Below are 17,044 nucleotides of genomic sequence, written 5' to 3' on the forward strand. Positions count from 1 at the left end.
CCCTTTCGATACCTTCCTGCAGGCGCACAGGTCGATCCCCACGGCCGTCAGGTGCACACCATCACTTAGCCAATAATTACCCTGGCCATCCTCGAAGTCATAATGACGCACGAAGACCCCCCCCCCTGTTTCTCACCACGAAACCCAAAACTGCCCGATTAACCTTAACCCTGGCTTTATTTAACCGCGGCACCGATCTTGCATGCCGCCAAACCTTCCGCGGGACAATTTCCGACCACACCACTTTAACTCCCGGGAAAACGGACCATAACCTGAGTAGATCATATTTTATATCCCTGATCAATTCCCGAAAAGGACGACTACCCAAATCGTTACCCCCGACGTGTAACACCAAGATATGCGGGGACCTTGTCCATCAGCGCAAGCCGATGCACGTCCGGCAACACCCGACTCCACAGCATCCCCCTACTCCCCAGCTACAGCACGACTACCTCCTCCCGCCGAAAACCCAACTGCGGCCCGTCCGGACGAACATCCGCCCGCTCCGCCCCCCAATGAACGTAGGAATGCCCGACGATCCACACCAATCGGCCCGCGGGTCCTGAAAAATAAAACCACTGATTAACAAAACGAGTAAGGATGCAAGCGAAACATGGAGGAGGAGAGAAAAAACGACGATGGGGGCAGGAGGGAGTGTGGAGAAGGAGGGATTACGACTGGACTATCATATAAACTGAGGGCGCACATACAGCTGGAAACGGCGGGAATCCCATTGGCCTATCCGCTTTACCACTTCCTCCCCCAACCCCCATGCCACCGCCTCCGTCGCTGCCCCAAGCCGAAAAGAATGGGGGGAAAACAAAGCCTCCTCCAATGCCAACTGCCGCAGACACCTACGAAAAACCCACGTAAACTGTTACCGGGACATAAAGGACAACTGTCCCCTATGCACCGTTGGAACCTCTCTGAACCCCGCAAAGAAGGCGACAGGGCACATCCTGACCCCCTTGGTGCTCCTGAAAACAGCACTGTAATTTCAGCCGTAACAGACGCTGCCATGTGAACATACCCTCAGGGCTTAAAATGTCAGGGAAAATAGCCCCAATACATATGTGTCCGCCCCAAAAAAATGTGTGTATATGAGACAGCATAGCATATTATAGCACTACGACCCTATAAACTATGGATAGGATTAGATACAGTGGCTCAGCAGACAGTATCACACATGATAGGATTAGATACAGTGGCTCAGAAGGCAGTATCACACATGATAGGATTAGATACAGTGGCTGAGCAGACAGTATCACACATGATAGGATTAGATACAGTGGTTGAGCAGACAGTATCACACATGATAGGATTAGATACACAGCTCAGCACACAGTATCACACATGATAGGATTAGATACAGTGGCTGAGCAGACAGTATCGCACATGATAGGATTAGATACAGTGGCTGGGCAGACAGTATCACACATGATAGGATTAGATACAGTGGCTGAGCAGACAGTATCACACATGATAGGATTAGATACAGTGGCCCAGCAGGCAGTATCACACATGATAGGATTAGATACAGTGGCTCAGCAGACAGTACCACACATGATAGGATTAGATACAGTGGCTCAGAAGGCAGTATCACACATGATAGGATTAGATACAGTGGCTCAGCAGACAGTATCACACATGATCGGATTAGATATAGGGCCCAGCAGACAGTATCACACATGATAGGATTAGATACAGGGTCTAGCAGACAGTATCACACATGATTGGATTAGATACACAGCTCAGCAGACAGTATCACACATGATTGGATTAGATATAGGGCCCAGCAGACAGTATCACACATGCTAGGATTAGATACATGGCGCAGCAGACAGTATCACACATGATAGGATTAGATACAGCAGCTCAGCAGACAGTATCACATATGATAGGATTAGATACTCCGGATCAGCAGACAATATCACACATGATAGGATTAGATACACAGCTCAGCAGACAGTATCACACATGATAGGATTAGATACATGGCGCAGCAGACAGTATCACACATGATAGGATCAGATACAGGGCTCAGCTCGATGACATTGCGGCTCCAGCGCTGGACCCAGGATAGGTAAGAATAATAATTTTGCTTCTTTATGTGTTACTGATTATTTTTGTGTGTTTGTGTTTTTTTACAGGTTCGGTTGTTGGACTTCGGATTCGAGGACTTCAATGACGGCGTTTTTTTTATTCTCAATAAAATGGTTAATGAGGGTTGTGTTTTTTTATTTCAATGAAATATTTTTTCTATGTGCTTGTATCTTTTTAAACTTTATTATCACCGCATTAGTAATGGCCGCTGGCTGATTGACAACCTCCATTACTAAGGCGGGGCTTAATGTTAGCCGGTGCAGAGGCTACACTAACCCCCATTATTACCCCGGTACCCACCGCCTCCAGGAGCACTGGGAAGAGCCGGGTACGAACCAGTACCCGACCATCTGTAGTGACGGGCAGGCACCGGGGTGGCCGCAGGCTGGTAGTATTAGGCTGGGGAAGGCCAAAAACAGTGGCCCTTCCCACCCTTGTAATGCTGCCTGCTGCTGCTGTGCTGTATCTGGCTGGTTATGAAAATTGGGGGGGACCCCACATCGTTCTTTCCAATTATTATTATTTTTTATTTTTTTTAAATGACGTGGGGTCCCCCCCATTTTTCATAACCAGCCAGATACAATAAAGTAGCAGCAGCCTAGCATCACCAGGGTGGGAAGGGCCACTGTTTTTGGCCTTTCCCCTCCTGATAATACCAGCCTGCGGCCACCCCAGTGGCCGACCATCACTACAGATGGTCAAGTACTGGATCGTACCCGGCTCTTCCCAGTACCCCTGGTGGCGGTGGGTACCGGGGTAATAATGGGGGTTAGTGTTCGCCTCTGCACCGGCTAACACTAAGCCCCGCCTTAGCAATGGACGCTGTCAATCAGCCGGCGGCCATTACTAAGTCGGTAGTAATATAGTTTAAAAAAAACCACAAAGACATAGAAAAAATATTTTATTGAAATAAAAAAAAACCCACACAGCCCTCATTAACCATTTTATTGATAACAAAAAAAAAAGCCGTCATCGAAGTAGTCCTGGAATCCGCCGTAATCCATCGACCGAACCTGTAAGAAAACACACAAGAAAAAACGATTAGTAACACGTGTGTTAGGCTTAGATACAGGGCCCATGTGTGATACTGTCTGTGGGACCCTGTATCTAAGCCTACCACCATGTAGGCTTAGATACAGGGTCCAGCAGACAGTGATCTTATACAGTATAAGATTACTGTGTGCTGGGGCTCTGTATCTAAACCGACAGTGTGGTAGGCTTAGATACAGGGTCCCACAGACAGGATCACACATGGGCCATGTATCTAAGCCTACCATGTGATTGTCTTAGATACAGGGCCCAGCAAACAGGATCACACAATCTGTGATCCTGTCTCATGGGCCCTCTAAGCCTGCTACATCGTAGGCTTAAAGGGGTTGTCCAGTCCCTAAACATTGATGACCTTTCCTCAAGATAGGCCATGAATAGCTGATGTGTCTGGGTCCGACTTCCGGGACTTTCCTGGTTCCGGATCGCAGCGTAGGTCCTGAAGTCACAGCGCTATGCGCCGCGCACAACATCGAGAGGACAGAACTTCCGCCGCGGCTGAAAAGGAAGGTAAGATTAGTTGCCCTGACTGGCGGGGTCCAACTACCGGGACCCGCCAATCAGCTGTTTTGAAGGGGCCGCAGCACTCGTACGAGAGCTGCTTCCCCTTCATTCCACTACTCACTCATACTGTGAATCGCCAACACCGATTCACAGTGTGACCGGAATGAAGGGGAGCAGCTCTCGTACGAGTGCTGCGGCCCCTTCAAAACAGCTGATTGGCGGGTCCCGGGAGCTGGACCCCGCCAGTCAGGGCAACTAATCTTACCTTCCTCTTCAGCCGCGGCAGAAGTTCTGTCCTCTCGATGTTGTGCGCGGTACATAGCGCTGTGACGTCAGGACCTCCGCTGCGATCCGGAACCAGGAAGGTAAGGTCAGTCTGTTACTATAGTAACAGGGGCCCGCGGCCCGAGTTACTATAGTAACTTTTTATTGATGTGGTGCGGGGGGCTGTGGGCCCCCCTGGCTTCGGGGGCCCGGTCGCAATTGCGACCCCTATAGCTACGCCAGTGTAGATATGAGATAAATAGATAGATAGATAGATAGATAGATAGATAGATAGATAGATAGATAGATAGATAGATAGATAGATAGATAGATAGATAGATAGATAGATAGATAGATAGATAGATAGATAGATAGGATGGATAGATGGATAGATGGATAGATAGATAGATAGATAGATAGATAGATAGATAGATAGATAGATAGATAGATAGATAGATAGATAGATAGATAGATAGATAGATAGATAGATAGATAGATAGATAGATAGATAGATAGATAGATAGATAGATACTTTGTCTGTTATGCTAAACTGTCAGCCCTGAGGTGTGACTGCTCAGCATGACAGACATACATACACACATACACACAGTGAAGGGGTTAAGAGCTGGATTACTAGTTGCTACTTACATCTGCTGTGGGGTCAGAGAGCAGCTCGTACTGCAGGGGAGCAGCAGACACGCACACCATCTTCTTGCTGTAGCCATTCCTTTCCCTCTGAACAGGTCACGAGGAAGAGGGAAACAGCAAGAAGTGAGCTGATTGGGTGGACAGTACAGTGGGCGGGCCTGGGTCTCGTAAGATGAGTGGATTCATCTATCATTCATTTTCCACCCTCTTGTTCCCCCTCCGTGCAATGACTCTCTGACAGCTGAGCTGCCACCAATGCTTTAAAGGGGTATTCCGGAACTAAAAAATTACATTTATTTAAATAAAACAATGAAAAAGATATAACTTTCCAATGTACTTACGTTTCATCAGATGGCTGTAGCGTCGTATATCCTCCTCCGTCGCCGTCCCCTTAGCAATGCAAAATCTGCACTTCCTGTGCAGACCCGTCCATTTGGTCTTCTGCCTTGCTTCCGGTTTCCGGCTTTCACACTGTACGGTTACGTCAAAAATGACGTAACCGTACCACGTGCTTCTTTATTGAATTAGAGCATGCGTGGTGAACACACTCCACCGCGCATGCTCTGTGAAATTATGTGGCTGCGTCTTCAGCGGCCGTGTATATTACACTGCGCATGCGCAAGGTTGAAGGTGTGTAGCGGTGTGTATACGAAGTTGCAGGAATAACGGCCGTTTCGGCCGTCTTCCCGACAGGTGCAGGAGCTGTGACAGCTGCTGTCTCGTACAGCAGCTGCCGCAGCTCCTACAGCGGGGACCGATCGCTGTGTCCCCGTAGTCTAACCCCTTAAAAGCCGCGTTCTATAGAGATCGCGGGTTTTTAGGGGTTAAGTTACCATCGCCGGCCTGCTACACGATAGCGGCCGGCGATGGTTACTATGGCAACCGGACACCAAACAAAGGCGTCCGGCTATGCCATCGACGGAAGCCTAGTGGGTCCTGACAAAGTCAGGACCCACTATGCTTGCTGTCAGTGAATAGCTGACAGTTCTAATACACTGCACTACGGATGTAGTGCAGTGTATTAGAATAGCGATCAGGGCCTCCTGCCCTCAAGTCCCCTAGTGGGACAAAGTAATAAAGTTAAAAAAAAAGTTAAAAAAGATGTGTAAAAATTAAAAGTTAAAAAAATCCCCCTTTTTTTCCCTTATCAGTCCTTTTTTATTAATAAAAATATATAAATAAACGATACATAATTGGTATCGCCGCGTCCGTAACGGCCTGAACTACAAAATTATTTCCTTATTTATCCCGCGCGGTGAACGCCGTAAAAGAAAATAATAATATACCGTACCAAAATCACAATTGTTTGGTCACTTCACCTCCCAAAAAATGTATTAAAAATAGATCAAAAAGTTGCATTTACCGAAAAATGGTCCTGATCGAAACTACAGTTCGTTACGCAAAAAATAAGTCCTCGCACGGCTTTATTGATGGAAAAATTATAAAGTTCTGGCTCTTAGAATAAGGTAACAAAAAGTGAATGATTTTTTACAAAACGTATTTTATTGTGCAAACGCCATAAGACATAAAAAAACTATAAACATCTGGTGTCACCGTAAGGCCGAGTTTACACGAGCGTGTGCGTTTTGTGCAAGCAAAAAGCGCGGCGTTTTGCGTGCGCAAAAAGCACTTAACAGCTCCGTGTGTCAGCCCTTTATGATGCGCGGCTGCGTGCTTTTCGCGCAGCCGCCATCATTATGACACTCCGTTTGGATGTTTGTAAACAGAAAAGAACGTGGTGCTTTTCTGTTTTCATTCATCCTTTACAGTGCTGTTGCGTGAATCACGCGCGTCCCACGGAATTGCTTCCGTGCGACATGCGTGGTTTTCACACACCCATTGACTTCAATGGGTGCGTGATGCGCGAACAGCGCACAAATATAGGACGTCGTGCGTTTCACGCAGCGGACATACGCTGCGTGAAAATCACGTACCTGTCTGCACGGCCCCATAGAGTAACATAGGTCCCTGCGACGCGCGTTGCAAAAACGTATAATACGCTCGTGTAAATGAGCCCTAATCGTATCGCCCCATAGAATAAAGTGAATATGTCATTTATAGCGCACGGTGAACGCTGTAACAAAAATAGAATTAAAAAACAATAGAATTGCTGTTTTTTAGTCACCGCGCCACTTAAAAATAGAATAAAAACTGATCAAAAAGCTGCATGCACCCCAAGAAAACTACAATGTATTCCTCAAGGGGTCTAGTTTCCAAAATGGGATCACCTTTTGGGGGTTTCCACTATTTTGGTACCACAAGACCTATTCAAACCGGACATGGTGCCTAATAAAAAGGCGGCCTCAAAATCCACTAGGTGCGCCTTTGCTTCTGAGGCCTGTGCTTCAGTCCATTACCGCCCGAGGGCCACATGTGGGATATTTCTACTGCAGAATCTGGACAATAAGTATTGAGTTGCGTTTCTCTGGTAAAACATTTTGTGCATAAACTTTCTAAATGCTGTTGTGAATACTTTGAGGGGTCTAGTTTCTAAAATGTCGTGTTTCATAGGGGTTTCTAATATATAGGCCCCTCAAAGCCACTTCAGAACTGAACTGGAAGCCCAAAAAAAATAATTAGGCAATACTTCGCTTCTATACGAACTAGTTAGCGATTCACAGTGTGATGAAGTAAGGGGAAGCAGCGCTTATACGAGCGGTGCACCCCCTTCAAACAGCCGATGACTTTTCAGTTCACAGGTAGCAGAGTTACATGATGGGGAATTTGTTTTCCTGTTGTGTAACTCTGCTACCTGTCAATGGAAAAATCAGCTGCCAGAGTGAAAAATGTTTCCACACAGAGGAGTACCGCAAAGAAACACCTGGGAATCAGACATGATGGACTAACATTTTTCCCTGTGGTGGATGACTTTTCAGTTGACAGGTAGCAGAGTTACATGAAGGGGAATTATTTTTCATCGATGGCTAGTTAGGAGCGCTGCTTCCCTTTAGTTTTTTCTTGCTCACTGTGAATCTCCGACACAGGATGCAGCGGCGATCCACAGGTATTGCTCCTTTTATCCCAATTCACATGTTAGAATTCAATTTTTTTTATTTTATATATATATATATATATATATATATATATATATATATATATATATATATATATATAAAATACAGTATTTAAAACTAAGACTGTATAAACAGTTAATATACATTTAGAAAACGTATAATTATAAAGACCAAACTTTACGTATCATCATATAGGGTCAGTGTTGTTTAAAAACGCAGATATCCAGTGATTTCAGCTTGTGCTAGCAGTAATAGAATGAGAGCACCAAAATGAAGACTGGGATTGCAGAAGTTAGTAGAGCTGGGTGTAGTAGGCGGAGCAAGTGCACTGCTGCATGCACATTGCATGCTGGGACTAGAGCAGTGCATGCAGGGAGGAGAAACACAGGAAGAGAAGAGGAATGAACTTACTGAGCAAAACAAACCTCTCAAGGTAAACAATAGGGAGTAATGTTACTAAAACCATTTATTATCAAGAAAAAGCTAGACAGAGTGCACTAATATCTTAATAGAGGAACATTGCATTGATTTAAAAAATAAAAAAAAGTATTGGAAAACCCCTTTAAGCTACATTACTGGGTCTCTTTTGTACCACAGCAGGGACCCAGCAATGTAGAGCAATCATTGCAGCGCTAGTGTGTTGAGGGGGGCCTGCGGGCTCCCCTAGCTACGGGGCCCGGTCGCAGTTGCGACCGCTGCGACCCCTATAGCTACACCACTGCAACTGCTGCATCAAACGACGTGTAAGCCACCGAGCAAAGTTACGGAGAAATCCCATCATTAACCGATCGCCCCCTCGGGTAAGATAAATGATGTATGAGCCTAAACTTATTCGGCTCCTTCTTAGGCACCACCCCCAGCGGTGACATCACCAGATCCGGTAAAGGGCAACTCTCAAATGGACCTGCCATGCGCCCCAACTCCACCTCCTTCCGCAACTTATCCCCTACTACCCCTGGATACTGCAACGCTGAACGCAAACTACGCAAGGTAAACGGCACCTTGTGAGCAGGGGCAGGGATATGGAAACCAACCCGAAAACCATCCAACAACAAACTTGCCCTGGACCTATCAGGGTACCTATTTAGAAAGGGCTCCATGTCTTCCCACCTCACCGGTGTCCGAACCTTGACTAGCGCCCCCGACCCCTCGTCCTTTTCCCTTCCGAAAACATTTAACCACTCCGTGAGAGATCCCCCCGCAGGAGGAGCAGCTATGTTTGAACTTACAACCCGGTCCGAACTTACACTGGCCCTCATTAAACTGCCAGCAGAACCTGGATTTTCCTCCTGCCACCACTGCTCCCCCCCTGAAGGCAATGAGGGGCCGGCCCCTCCGGCCCCACCCCCTTAAAAGGACTTGCCAAAACGCACTGGAGCCATGACCCGCAACCATAACCCTATGTCTTTGTTATCCCACCTAATGTCAGGCCTCACTGCCTTCTGCTGTCGGAACTGCTCATCATAGCGCAGCAACGTCTGCCCGGCGTAAAATCGATGAGCCTCTCCGATAGCATCCATATAACAGAAGAGGCCGGAACAATGTTCCGGCCTCTTCTGTCCAATTACGCTTGCCAAAATCGCAAACGCCTGCAACCAATTAACAAAAGTTTGGGGAATCAACCGATACCAACGTTTTTCCTCCTTCTCCTTCTTGCTTTCCAACCACTTCCCTTTATCTAAATTGAACTTCTCCAACGGCAACAATGAAAAAATTTCCATATATTCATCCCTCCATATTTTTTCCCTTACTTCCGGTTTTATATGCGCCCCCAATGGGCCCTCAAATCAAACATAGACCTCGCCCTTCGCCTTATCATCCAACCGCACCTCATCCACTGCCCCATCCTTTTCTGTCTGCAACGACAGTGCCACGCCCGATTCCCTAGACACCACCCCAGCTCCACATAGCGCGCTATCCACCACTGCAGGCCCCGACGGCCCCACCCAAGCTGCAACCGGGGACGGGGAACCCATCGCCCCCCCTCCGAATCGCGCCAAAAGGTCACGCACACAACACAATTCCTGAATCTCACCCCCACCACACGTACTCCCTGTAATTCCCCCACTACACACCAGCAACCCCGTAGGTGAAAGTGAACCCCACCCCCTACCCCCGGGGACCGAAATACAGCAGGCAATGAAAAAGTAGGAGACAGCGACTCACCGGGCTGCGCAGGTGCTGTGTCCCCACCAGCCGGGGCGAAGGATCCATCCAGACGTCCCTCTTGGTCACCGAACTCCCAGTCGTCCACTTCATCCTGCCCAGACGGCCCAGGACAAGCGCCGCACACATGACATCCCCGACCTTCTGATGGAGCGCTCCGGACCTGCGCCGATGAACTGGGCCTCTCCGCCCGTCTGTTGGGGGCCTCGTCCACCCCACGGCCCACAGGTAGCTGCCCTCCTGCCCGCCGTGTCACCACCGACCGTGGCACACGCCTGTAATTGGTTGCATCATCCTGGGTACAGGTGGGCCGCACGACTGGAGCATCGCCAGCACGGCCCACCGCAAGTCCTGGGTCCCGTCATCTGGAAGCAGAGGGAGGTCCCAGCTGCACGGGCGCCTGCCCTACCACCTCCGCTGAGCCAGACCGGCTTCCAGGATTCCTCTCAGACCGGACCGTCCTGCTCACGGCAGCCGAGTGAGGGGCCCGGCCTGGAGGGTCCCTCGTGGGGCTCCTTACCCTGCGCCTGGCTCGTGGCATCACTTCCGGGCTCAACCTCTCCGGAGGCCTCATGCGCCGTGACCACCGCCGGGGAGGAGAGGACGGCACCGCCCGCGCCCCGGATCCAAACACAGCCGCGTCCTCCGTACTCGCCCCCGAACCAGGGGGCTCCCCATCCTCCTCTCCTCGTCCGCTCACCGCCGAGCTCGGAGCCCCAGACAGCGGGCCGTAAAGCCCCAGCCCCTCCGCTAGCCAGACCATGCCTCTTTCTGCTACAGCCGCCCAGAGCTGGGTAAGTAGTGCATCCATTGTAAAGTCCTGGACGAGCTTCCCGTGCTGCTACAAGCTTCCCTGTGCTGTTACTAAAGATGGCGACGCCTTCCTCTCTCCTACCCTTAAAGGGAATGTGTTGCCAGAAAAACATGTTTTTTTTTTTTTAATTAAACATTTAGTGTGTGGGTGATTAAACATTGTTCACATTTTTTTTATTTCTTTCACGAGTCAGGAAATATTATAAATTAATTCTAATTTATAATATTTCCCATTTCTGGTCACTAGATGGAGCTATTCCCAAAATTGCAGCATTGCAAAATTGGGTAAAAAGCCCTCGCTCTAGTGAGCTCTCAGCATCCCCCCCTCCTTTATCCTGGCTAGTGCCGGGATAAACGAGGGGTTTGAACGGTGTAACCTCCTACACTGTGTGTCGCCATTTTTTGAGCTAACACACAGTGTAGTAGGTTTACATACAGTAGTAAACACACACAAACACGAACATACATTGAAATCTCTTACCTGCTCCTGCCGCCGCGGCTCCCTCCGGCCCGTCCGCTCCGTCTGCTGCCGCTGGTCCAAGTGCACAAGTCCGGAAGCCGCGACCGGAAGTAGTAATATTACTGTCCGGCCGCGACTTCCGGTCCACAGGAAAATGGCGCCGGACGGCGCCAATTTCAAATTGGACTGTGTGGGAGCGGCGCATGCGCAGTTCCCACACAGACGCCGTACACAGAAGTGAATGGGACGGGAGCCGTTCGCAGTCCCTATGGGACTGTGGCTGCCGTATTCCATGTCTGTATGTGTCGTTAATCGACACATACAGAAATGGAACAAAAAATGGCAGCCCCCATAGGGAAGAAAAAGTGTAAAAATAAGAAAAAGTAAAACACAAACACACAAATAAATATAAACGTTTTTAATAAAGCACTAACATCTTTAACATATAAAAAAATAATTTGTGATGACACTGTTCCTTTAAGTAACCTGACCTCGCCCCCCTCACATACACCCCCTCCTAACCACCCCCCCCCCTAACTCCTTAAAGGAACAGTGTCATCACAAATTATTTTTTTATATGTTAAAGATGTTAGTGCTTTATTAAAAACGTTTATATTTATTTGTGTGTTTGTGTTTTACTTTTTCTTATTTTTACACTTTTTCTTCCCTATGGGGGCTGCCATTTTTTGTTCCATTTCTGTATGTGTCGATTAACGACACATACAGACAAGGAATACGGCAGCCACAGTCCCATAGGGACTGCGAACAGGTCCCGTCCCATTCACTTCTGTGTACGGCGTCTGTGCGGGAACTGCGCATGCGCCGCTCCCACACAGTCCAATTTGAAATTGGCGCCGTCCGGCGCCATTTTCCTGTGGACCGGAAGTCGCGGCCGGACAGTAATATTACTACTTCCGGTCGCGGCTTCCGGACTTGTGCACTTGGACCAGCGGCAGCAGACGGAGCGGACGGGCCGGAGGGAGCCGCAGCGGCAGGAGCAGGTAAGAGATTTCAATGTATGTTCGTGTTTGTGTGTGTTTACTACTGTATGTAAACCTACTACACTGTGTGTTAGCTCAAAAAATGGCGACACACAGTGTAGGAGGTTACACCGTTCAAACCCCTCGTTTATCCCGGCACTAGCCAGGATAAAGGAGGGGGGGGATGCTGAGAGCTCACTAGAGCGAGGGCTTTTTACCCAATTTTGCAATGCTGCAATTTTGGGAATAGCTCCATCTAGTGACCAGAAATGGGAAATATTATAAATTAGAATTAATTTATAATATTTCCTGACTCGTGAAAAAAATAAAAAAAATTTGAACAATGTTTAATCACCCACACACTAAATGTTTAATAAAAAAAAACAAAACATGTTTTTCTGGCAACACATTCCCTTTAACTCCTTCCCTTCCTAACATCCCTGATCATGGTGGCCTCCCCCTATGGCATTCTGCCGGGTCCAGCCTGTACTTTTCCTGCAAGATCAACTGACCATGATCTACTCTCTATGGACCAGATACTTATAGGGTTAAAGCTGGCCATAGACGTAAGGATAACCCTTAACAATCTGACCGATTTTCGGATTGTTAATATTGATCGTTGCATCTATTGAAGCAAAGACAGTTCCAACTAAGTATAGGTCGTTGCACTGACCGTTCTCAATCAATAGTGATAAACATTACAATTGTAGCGTCCCAAAACATAAGCATAATGGCCAAAGACATGTATGATACTTCTCACAATACATATTATTATCATATTGTCGGAAATCTCTTTTCATTGTGGCCCTTTCTCGTCGAACATATACTTAAAAAAGAATATCACTGCCAGTTAACACTAGTGCAAGAGTCATATGACTTGGCCATAATTTTAAGAGACTTTTCACCTTTTAATATTCAGAATGGATCAAGAGTCCCATTTAAAAGTGGATCGCAAACTACATAAGATTGGATACCTATGCTGCATATTATCACCCTGGATAGAAAAACTAGCCTTGTTCATATTAGCAACCAATCAAAGAGCAGGTTTGATTTCTTGAACTGCTCTGGAAAAATTCAAGCTAAGCTCTGATTGGTTTATAGGGGCAACAAGGTTTTTTAATTAATTTTAATAATTGAGGCCCAGTGTTTCCAAGATGGACGCCGTTTATATGAATACTCAGAAAGGAAAAGCTCAGAAAAGAAAAGATAAAAAACTAATGTAGGCTGCTGAAATCCACTGATCTAGTGAGCTCTGTGTCCATTATAGCAGAAATTGGATAAAACATATAGTAGCTCAGTCACTGTAGCATACATAGCTGAGCCCGTATTGCTAATATAGATGAAAGAACCTAATTCCTAGCAGAACTATAGACCGACTCCTCTGCTGTCGAGCGATAGATAAAAAACCTAAGTATCCACTATCTAAACTAACTGCCTATGTGGGGCACCGGCCGGCCCACACTTTCGTAGATGAACTACTGTTGAACCGGAAATCCGGAGCAGAGCATTGACGTCTAGAAAAATTAACATAAAGCTAAAAGTCATTTACTAGTGCAATTTGGACTAAGGCTCTTTTATTATCACATGTTTACATTCTGCATATATGCAGAGAAAGTGTCCTGACACGTGTGCTGAATGAGTCACATGATTGTCGGGATGCCATTAGTGGAAGACTGCTGCTAGGTCTAACTAGCCCCAGAACAGCACTAACAGTGACAATAGTCACTATAACAGGGCTGATTTCCCCTGTAACTGGGGCTGCAGTGGGAAAATGTGTAAAAGAGAGAAAAAAAAAAAGTTAAATTCCCAAATGGTCTTTTCTGACCTTTGAGGGACAAGCCAGAATTAAAAAAAAAAAAATAGTAAAAATAGATTTAATAAAAATTACACATAAAATACCCACCCCCAAAAAAGTTTCCCACGCCAAGCTGTAAAGGATCTGCCAGGCACAGCTTCTGTGTATACGCCCATAGGTAATCAGTCTGCACCTGCTTCTATGTCTGTGAGACTGACTCCATCTTCCACCACTCAGGATGGCAGGCTTAGGAGTGGGAGAGCCTATCACAGCCTGGCCAGACGGAGATAGCTCCCGCCCTCTGTCTATTTATACCTGCCTTTCCTGTTCCTCCTTGCTTGTGATTCTTCTCGTGTGGTTTCCTGGCCCTGCTGCAGCTTCTGAACTATTTGACCCTGCTTCATACTGACCCTGGCTTACTGACTACTCTCCTGCTCTGCGTTTGGTACCTCGTACACTCCTTGTTTGACTCGGCTCGTTCACCACTCTTGTTGCTCACGGTGTTGCCGTGAGCAACTCCCCATTTCCCTTAGCTTTGTGTACCCTTGTCTGTTTGTCTGTCGTGCACTTACTGAGCGTAGGGACCGTCGCCCAGTTGTACCCCGTCGCCTAGGGCGGGTCGTTGCAAGTAGGCAGGGACTGAGTGGCGGGTAGATTAGGGCTCACTTGTCTGTTCCCTACCCCCAACATTACATAATCACAAGCCCATATACCTAGGCTACCCTGGTCCCCCACACTACTATGGACCCCCTTGAGACCCTGGCTCAGCAAATGCAGGGTCTCTCCCTACAGGTCCAGGCCCTGGCTCAGAGGGTCAACCTGCCTGACGCTACCATGGTAGTGCCCCTCACCTCACCTCTTGAACCCCACCTCAAGTTGCCTGACCGGTTCTCAGGGGACCGGAGGACTTTTCTCTCCTTTCGGGAGAGTTGTAGGCTCTACTTTCGCTTAAAGCCTCAGTTGTAATGCTGGGGGTGGGGAGACAGACAAGTGAGCCCTAATCTACCCACCACTCAGTCCCTGCCTACTTGCAACAACGTGAGCAACAAGAGAAGTGAACAAGCCGAGTCAAACCAGGAGAGTACGAGGTGCCAAACGCAGAGCAGAAGAGTAGTAAACAAGCCGAGTCAAACCAGGAGAGTACAGAGGTACCAAACGAAGAGCAGGAGAGTAGTCAGCAAGCCGGGGTCAATATGAAGCAAGGACAATGGTACAAGAAGCTGCAGCAGGGCGAGGAAACCAAACGAGAAGAATCACAAGCAAAGGAGGAACAGGAAAGGCAGGTATAAATAGACAGAGGGCGGGAGCTAGCTCCGTCTGGCCAGGCTGTGATAGGTTCTCCCACTCCTAAGCCTGCCACCCTGAGTGGTGGAAGATGGAGTCAGTCTCACAGACATAGAAGCAGGTGCAGACTGATTATCTATGGGCGTTAACCCCAAAGCTGTGCCTGGCAAATCCTTTACATCACTCCTCAGGTTCTGAGAGCCAGCGGGTGGGTATAATTATGTCCCGGCTCCAGGAAGGGCCCCAAGAATGGGCCTTCTCCTTGGCTCCTGACGCCCCTGAACTTTCCTCCATTGATCTTTTCTTTTCTGCTCTCGGACTCATTTATGACGAGACTGACAGGACTGCCTTTGCCGAGAGTCAGCTGGTGACCTTACGTCAGGGTAAGAGACCTGTTGAGGAGTATTGTTCTGACTTTAGGAAGTGGTGCGTAGCTTCTCGGAGGAATGACCCTGCCTTAAGGTGCCAGTTTAGGTTGGGTCTGTCGAACGCCCTGAAAGGCCTGCTAGTTAGCTATCCCTCTTCTGACTCCCTAGACCAGGTTATGGCTTTAGCGGTACGACTTGACCGACGTCTCAGAGAACGACGACTTGAACGTTTTTGTGTTTTCCCCTCTGACTCCCCCATGATGCCTCCCGAGGTCCCGTTGCTTCGCTCTTCCACCGAAGACTCGGAGGTACCTATGCAACTCGGGGCCTCCGTGTCCCCCCGACAATGTAGAGAGTTCCGCAGGAAGAATGGTCTCTGCTTCTATTGTGGGGATGACAAGCATCAAGTGAACACCTGTCCTAGGCATAAGAATAAGCAGCCGGAAAACTTCCGCGCCTAAGTGATCCTCGGGGAGGTCACTTGGGCACACAGGTATTTCCCGTAAATATGAAATGTAATAAAATCTTGCTTCCCTTTCAGGTCTCTTTTGGTGGTAGGTCTGCTACCGGCAGTGCCTTCGTGGATTCAGGGTCTTCTGCTAATATCATGTCTGTGGAATTTGCTATGTCTCTAGCTATGCCTTTGATTGATTTGCCTAAACCTGTCCCGGTAGTGGGTATCGACTCCACTCCTCTTGCTAATGGTTATTTTACACAGCATACCCCTGTTTTTGAACTCCTTGTTGGCTCCATGCATTTGGAGCAGTGCTCTGTACTGTTGATGCAGGGATTATCGTCCGATTTGGTTTTAGGCCTTCCCTGGTTGCAGTTGCATAATCCCACGTTTGACTGGAATACTGGGGAGCTTACCAAATGGGGTAATGAATGCTTGACGTCATGTTTTTCTGTTAATTCTATTTCTCCCCCTGAGGAGGTGAACACGCTACCTGAGTTTGTTCAGGACTGCGCTGATGTTTTCTCTAAGGAGGCCTCCGAAGTGTTACCTCCTCATAGAGAATACGATTGCGCTATCGATTTGGTACCAGGAGCTAAGCTCCCTAAGGGTAGGATATTTAATCTCTCTTGTCCCGAACGTGAAGCCATGAGAGAGTATATCCTGGAATGCCTGGCCAAGGGTTACATTCGCCCATCTACTTCTCCGGTAGGTGCTGGCTTCTTCTTCGTAGGGAAGAAGGATGGTGGTCTTAGGCCATGCATTGACTACCGTAACTTGAATAAAGTCACTGTAAGGAACCAGTATCCCCTTCCTTTAATTCTTGATCTCTTTAATCAGGTTCAGGGGACCCAATGGTTCTCTAAGTTTGATCTATGGGGGGCGTATAACCTTATCCGCATCAAAGAGGGGGATGAGTGTAAGACTGCGTTTAACATGCCTGAAGGTCCTTTAGAATACCTCGTCATGCCCTTTGGGTTGTGTAATGCTCCCGCTGTCTTCCAGAATTTCATAAATGAGATTTTAAGAGATTACCTGGGGGTATTTCTTGTAGTGTACCTTGATGACATACTTGTGTTTTCCAAGGACTGGTCCTCCCACATTGAGCATGTCAGGAAGGTGCTCCAGGTCCTTCGGGAAAACA

Source organism: Rhinoderma darwinii, chromosome 5 (genome assembly GCF_050947455.1).
Source record: "Rhinoderma darwinii isolate aRhiDar2 chromosome 5, aRhiDar2.hap1, whole genome shotgun sequence".
In the NCBI taxonomy this organism is placed as follows: Eukaryota; Metazoa; Chordata; class Amphibia; order Anura; family Rhinodermatidae; genus Rhinoderma; species Rhinoderma darwinii.